Source organism: Microtus oregoni, unplaced genomic scaffold, assembly GCF_018167655.1.
Source record: "Microtus oregoni isolate MIOR12 unplaced genomic scaffold, Mior012 000046F_ref0000063, whole genome shotgun sequence".
NCBI lineage: Eukaryota > Metazoa > Chordata > Mammalia > Rodentia > Cricetidae > Microtus > Microtus oregoni.
In genome coordinates, this window is record NW_024543220.1 from 16,845,505 (window position 1) to 16,851,701 (window position 6,197).

Genomic DNA, 6,197 nt, shown 5'->3' on the forward strand with positions numbered 1-6,197 from the left:
GCAATGACTCACCTCTGCTTGTCATTCGATGCGAGAAGATGTCCCCAACGAGGCCAGGCAGCCCCGGCATCAGCCATGTAAGCATGGTGGTGACAAGATGGCGTAATGTCTCTCTCCCTAGTTGTCAGCTCAGAGCGGGATCATCTGATAGCAGAATGAAGGGACAGGTTTGAAATGCCATTTACAATATCTAATCATATGTAATTAAATTATAATAAATGATGAATGTTATTTGTGGGCTGGATCTTACATGTTTTTTGTTTTGTTTTGTTTTGTGTGTGGTTTTTTTTTTGTTGTTGTTGTTGTTATTTTTGAGACAGGGTTTCTCTGTGTAGTTTTGGAGCCTGTCCTGGAACTAGCTCTTGTAGACCAGGCTGGCTTTGAACTCACAGAGCTCCACCTGCCCCTGCCTCCCGAGTGCTGGGATTGATGGCGTGCGCCACCACCGCCCAGCTGGATCATGTATCTTTATTGAAAGCCATCAGTATGTATCAGGTCAGGGGCAGCAGGAGGCTCACATTCAGTGACTACCTGGTCTGGGTCCAGGAGTTCCTTAGGATGCTCAAAACTTTGTCCAGAACGGCCTGGGTCTCCATCTCACCTACACATCTACCGTCTCTACACAGCACCATGAACACATCAGGGAAGAGATTTCTATTCTCCATACTTGGAGAATAAACGTGGAGGACAAGGTCTACACATACTTCATGCAGATGTTTACCCCCCCCCCCCCATATTTTCCATCTGCAGCTGTTTGGCTCCATGATGGGAACCCTTGGACACGAAGGGCTGCCTGAACAGGCTCCACACCAGTTCCTGTTCCCTGGGTTACAAAGTTGATTCTCAGCTCAGTCTTGTGGGGGGGGGGGGGAGGTGGGATCAGAGGCACCACCCTCCTAGCACCTCTGTGGACCACTCAGGGCATTGAAGGGATGACGTGAGAGACTAAGAGCCCACCGTTGGTCATACACATGGGGACATGGAGCCCAGGGAAGAGACAGGTTATCCAACAGTCCCTTGCTTGACCCTCGGTCCTTCCTCCTGCTCATGGGCCTGGCTCAGCTGCACTAGGGGTAATTTTCTCCTACAAGGCTTCTTTGGGAATCTGGAAGCCTCTCTGCCCCACTTGGAGGCTGTGTTAGGACAGCAAGAAGGAAATGGGCTCTTTCTTGCAGGAAGCTAAGCCTTAATTAGCATTTCCTTCCTTGCCAAGTTGGGGACCCAAGGGCCAGGTACTACTGAGGAAATGACAGCTGGGCTGGGTTCACGGCTGGAACGATGCACCTAGTGTAAGCATGTGTGCCGGAGACGAGAGCGAGACGGTCTCTCCTTTAGGGACCAAACTGCTCATCTGTGCCGCCTCCACCAATGCTACCACTCCAGGCAAGGAAAGCTAAAAGGGTCGGCTGTTCATCTCAGCCCAGAAGCCCAGAGCGTGGTCCCATAACAGCCTTCAATTAAGGCAGAAGGCTGGCAGTACATTTGCATTTTCATTAAGATTAATGAATCATGCATGACTCACAGTGGCGGAGGAGTGGAGAGAGAGCTGCCGTATAGAGGGGCCCCTCCGCAGTGACCCAGCATGAGCAAGGGACCCCCACGCTGCAGCATCTCCCACAGGCCTTGGGGCAGCCTGCCTTCAAGGACACCATGTCCCTTCCTCAGTCATGTGACTCACAGGTTCTGTTTCTTCACACAAGGAAGTACGGGGTGCCGCTCCACAGCCGCTTATCCCATGGATGTCAATAAACGTGACATTAAACAAACCAAGTTCTTTCTCTGTTAGGTTCGAGAAATGCCAGGCTAGACAAAAGCAAGCAGGGTCGGGCAGAATTTTAACAGCGGAACTTCTCAGAGATGTGAACATGCTGGCGCAAGCCGGGAACCCCAACTTCAAGCGCACACTGAAGCATCCTATCCAGACTTCGCCTTTGGATCAGTGTAGGATTTCCTATTCTAGGCAATCTGCAGTCCAGAAGAATGCTCTGGCCTGGACTTGAGCAGGTGACAGATTAGCAGGTGACAGGAAGAGGATGTATGGAACACAAAACTCCCGCCTGGAGACAAGGAAGGGGTTCCTTCCACAGTGTGTGTTCTGGGGCTCTCCTCCCACCTGTGATGGTTGCCCAGGCCTCTCCATCCACTACTGCTCAGATGCTGAGTTCTCTTTGCAACACCACGCTCGCTCCCTTCTTCCTCACCCGCGCTGTCTCTCTCTTGCAGGGTGCTCCTGTCATCAGTAGGCTTTGAGAAGAAGCAGAGATGAAACTGGATGTTTGCTCGTTTCTGTAGGAACCAACATCTTCCCTCTGTTCTGATGTGGGGTGTGGGAGCCCTGGCTAGGCTCTGGAGGGAGCTGGCAGGTGAAGGCCACAGAGAAACAGGCTGTGCAAGGGACACACAATGCCTCAGTGACCCTCCTACATGGTGAAGGTGCCACTATCCTTGGGGGCACTGCCTACCTTAGGCGTCTGACCTGTGGCCCAAGGACAACAGCAGGTTGTCCAATGCTCAAGGAGCCTTAGGCTTTGCTTTGCCCTGGGCCTGGAACCTGTATCTCCAAGAGTTAGGCAAGAATCGAGGGACTGGAGGCTGGCTGTTTGGGTTGGGAGCTGTGCCTGGGGAAAAGCCTGCCTGAAGGTCAGACCAGAAAAGTACAAGGGACCTTGATTGAGTACCTACCCACCCACCCCCACTGAATGTTCCTGGTGACCTCGGGGACACTGTGACCTCTGTCGTCACTGCAGCAAAGCAAGCAAAGCAAAGTCTGTGTGAAGAGTGATAGGCAAGGCTTACAGGGCAGCTCAAGGCTTCTTTGGCTGTCCTTGTCCCTGTAGGCCCCAGGGCACATGGCACCCAGTGATCTGGTGACAACTGAGCTTCTCCAAAAAACACTTTGTTTTAGGGTCACTCTAGGAGGGGGGTCTCTGGGAGCTGCTCATCTTAGGGGTACTCTCATCCCCACTGATGGTCCTTATTGACGCAGTCACAACACCCAGACGGTGCCAGCACAATGCACCCAAAGGCCCCCTAGTTCCCTCCTCTATTGAAGTGTGCTTGGGTGAGTCTGCAGGTTTGCAATGGAGACTGCCTTCTCCTTTGCCTTTAGCATCAGCCTAGAGCTTGGCACACAGCGGCATGACTGTTGTGTCATAGCTGGCACTGCGTTCTAGCTGAATGTCTTATTTCTCCCAGAGAGAGGTCACTCTGGTAGGATGGGTGGGACCCTTTAGAGCCCAAAGTCACTCACTACAAGCCCAGGGCCCGCAGAGATAGCCTCAGAGGCTCTATCCTGGGCCTGCTTAAGACTAGGCTGCCTCTGAGCCTTATCTACTAAGAATGCACCCCGACACCCTCTGAGGCATAGCTGGTATGTGGGTCTTTAAGACAATGTCCCTTTGTCCCTGCCTTGTTCCCGTAGGCATCTGCTCCACCTGTCCTGGGAGTCTCCTGTAAGGACTGGGTGCAGTCGAGACAGGGGTTCCTTGGACACCCATGCTGCAGGCAACCCTGCTGCTTCAGGCTGGGGATTCAGGATCCAGGGAAGCTGGGTTCAGATCCAACAACATTTGTTCCCCTCTGAGAGTCTGGAAGACACCAGCTCTAGATTTTGCAGCGTCCTCATCGGCAGACACTGAGACTGAACCATCGGCCCCTCCTCACATCAAGGTCTAACCATTCTGTCTCTCCTAAGCACCAGGAAGACAAATCTCCACACCACAGCCTCGGAAGACACAATGTCCCACAATGCAGAGGGCTCCCCTACAGCCTGGAAGAGGCAGAAGTTTGGGGAGACAGTATATGAGGGGGACCTATCCTACAGGCCTCCTGGATTGGAAGTGGCAGACTGGAGCTCAGTGTGCGCACCCTGTAGACCCAAAAAACTCAAACCGATTTTAACAAGAAAAAGCCAAGTGTTCGCTCACATAAGTGGAAGTCCAGAGACACTTGTTGCAGGCGCTCCTGGACCCAGGAGGTCACAGTTCTCTTGGTAAGAGGCTCTGATTTTCTCCAAGAGGAGGCAACTTCCAGAAAACGTCTTTGCACAGTGGCCAACCAGTTCAACCCGGCAGCCTAAGTGCTTTTAAATCCAAAGGAAAAGAATGGTGTCTCTTCTGAGGGGTGGCCTCACTCGGGTGGAGTGTGAAACTCTTGTTGACCCAGCATACTCTGGCAGGGCCCTAGGCTGGAGGGCTCTGATTGGCTGCTTGTCAGGAGTTCTCCTTGAGGGGTTTTGGGAGGTTCTCCACAGGGGAGGCAGTGGAGGTGATGTGGTTCCCACACCTTTGGGAAATAAAAGGGGTAAGGGAGGGAGCGATGCAGGGCTGAGAGCCTTCAGAAGACTTGACAGCCAGGCTGAGTGGCAGCTACTGGTCCACCTGCCCTCCACTCCCTGCAGCCAGCATTGCCATGGCAACAGCAGCAGCATCCAAGGCTTCCAGAGTGTTTCTGCTTCCAGAGGCGGCCTTTTACCCTCCCCCTATTCCCTCTCACCAGGCATCTGCCTCCAGTCACTTGGGCTTGGAGATGCAATCTCTCCACCCCCCAAGAGCCTGAGTCCACCAGTCCTGCCGGGTTTCCGCTGGAGAACCATGGTGCTGAGGCAAGCATGGAGTGTTAACAGTGAATTTGTCAGTGTCCTGGGGTGGGCAAGTTGCCAACGTTAGACCTCCCTGGGCTGTCTGCTGTCTGAAAAGGGATACGGGTGGGCATACATTCCTCCCCAGCCCCACAGCAGCTAGCCTGGCCGGCTCTGTCCTCCCCAGATCTCCCCGCACCCTCAGAGTAGAGTGTAGACCCAGTTTCAAGCCTAGGGCTCTGGAACTTTCCCTCCTCAGTTCCTCGCGCTCTAAACTGTCACGTACAGGGCCAGCTCTGAACTTTGTGGTAGCCTCAAAGTACCAGGTCAGGGTTAGACTTGCCGCTGTGTAACTGGAAGAACATTCCAGAACCACCTTCCTGCTGCTGAGGCCCAGAATCAAGTGGGGCAGTTGTCCATCAGCTCACGCTCTGAAGTCATGCAGCTGAAGTTACCTCCCCTTCTCCAGGGACCCATGGTCCCTCTTCCTTGGTGACTGAGGACTCAGCGAACATACCAGTCAAGGGTTTGGCACTGTGCCTCTCACAAAGTCATGTAAAGACACTCTGAGAAGACAAGGCCACAAGGGGTACCCAGAGCACTTCCTCACCAGCTTCTCAGACCCTAGGAGGCAACAGAACTTCAGCCCCTTTCTGTAGCTGGGAAGAGCTCAAAGCTGGTACTCTGCGGTGGGAGCCCAAACAGATGCCCAAGAGAGTAGTGGTCTCGAGGCTTCTTCACATTCTCTGAGCTGGGTCCTACCGTGTCATATGAAGAAAACCTATTTTTTCTCTTTTCTCTCTTCCTTGGTATCAGCAGTGGTCGTGTTCCTTCCCCAGCCACTGGCCTGACGTAGCCGGCCTGCCTGCCCGGTGGCACTAGGTCCTCCACTGCCATCTCAGTACTTTATAGGAACAGAGACTTGCTGGCAATGCTGGGGTCAGTCTGCCAGCTTCTCGGGTCAGGAATATCCAGGATAATCTGCCACAGAGCCGCTTGAAGGGACGGGGCCTTCATCCAGGACACCAGTTGGCTGGGGAGAACTGGGACTTCACATGCAGGCAGCATCACTGCGGGGTGGGACACATGGTGGAGCTGGGAGGGGGGCTTCACCGCTAAACTGAGTGGCGCGCAGGCCTGTAAAATGAACACAGGAAGGATGATAGGCGTTTGATAATGTGGGGCTCAAGGGAGATGAGGGGTCTGGATGGGAAGTTTTGGCTCCGTGGGACCTGCAGGAGCTGGAAGCCAAGGCTCTCTGTCTAAGAAGTCTCTAAAGTGAGCCATTAGTCATCAGAATGCCAGTGTGCACACAGCCCCGCTGCATGAGGCCGGGCTGGAATCCAGCCACCAAAGATGAAACCTGAGCTCAGGATAGTGAAGGGACGCACCTCCCCGCACCCCAATAGCTGGAAAAGGACAGAACTGGAGGAGGGAAGGCAAGAATTGGTGGTCCCCAGGGTTACAGAGCGAGGCAGGACCCTCCGAGCAGGAGGTACAGTGGCGGATAATGACACCGAGTTGCTGGGAAGCTGTGTGGGGTATTGTCAGTCTCCCAGAGCCAGCTGCCTCCCTGCTGGGGAAGAGCAAATGGCCCAGCACCTCAGCGACACAAGCC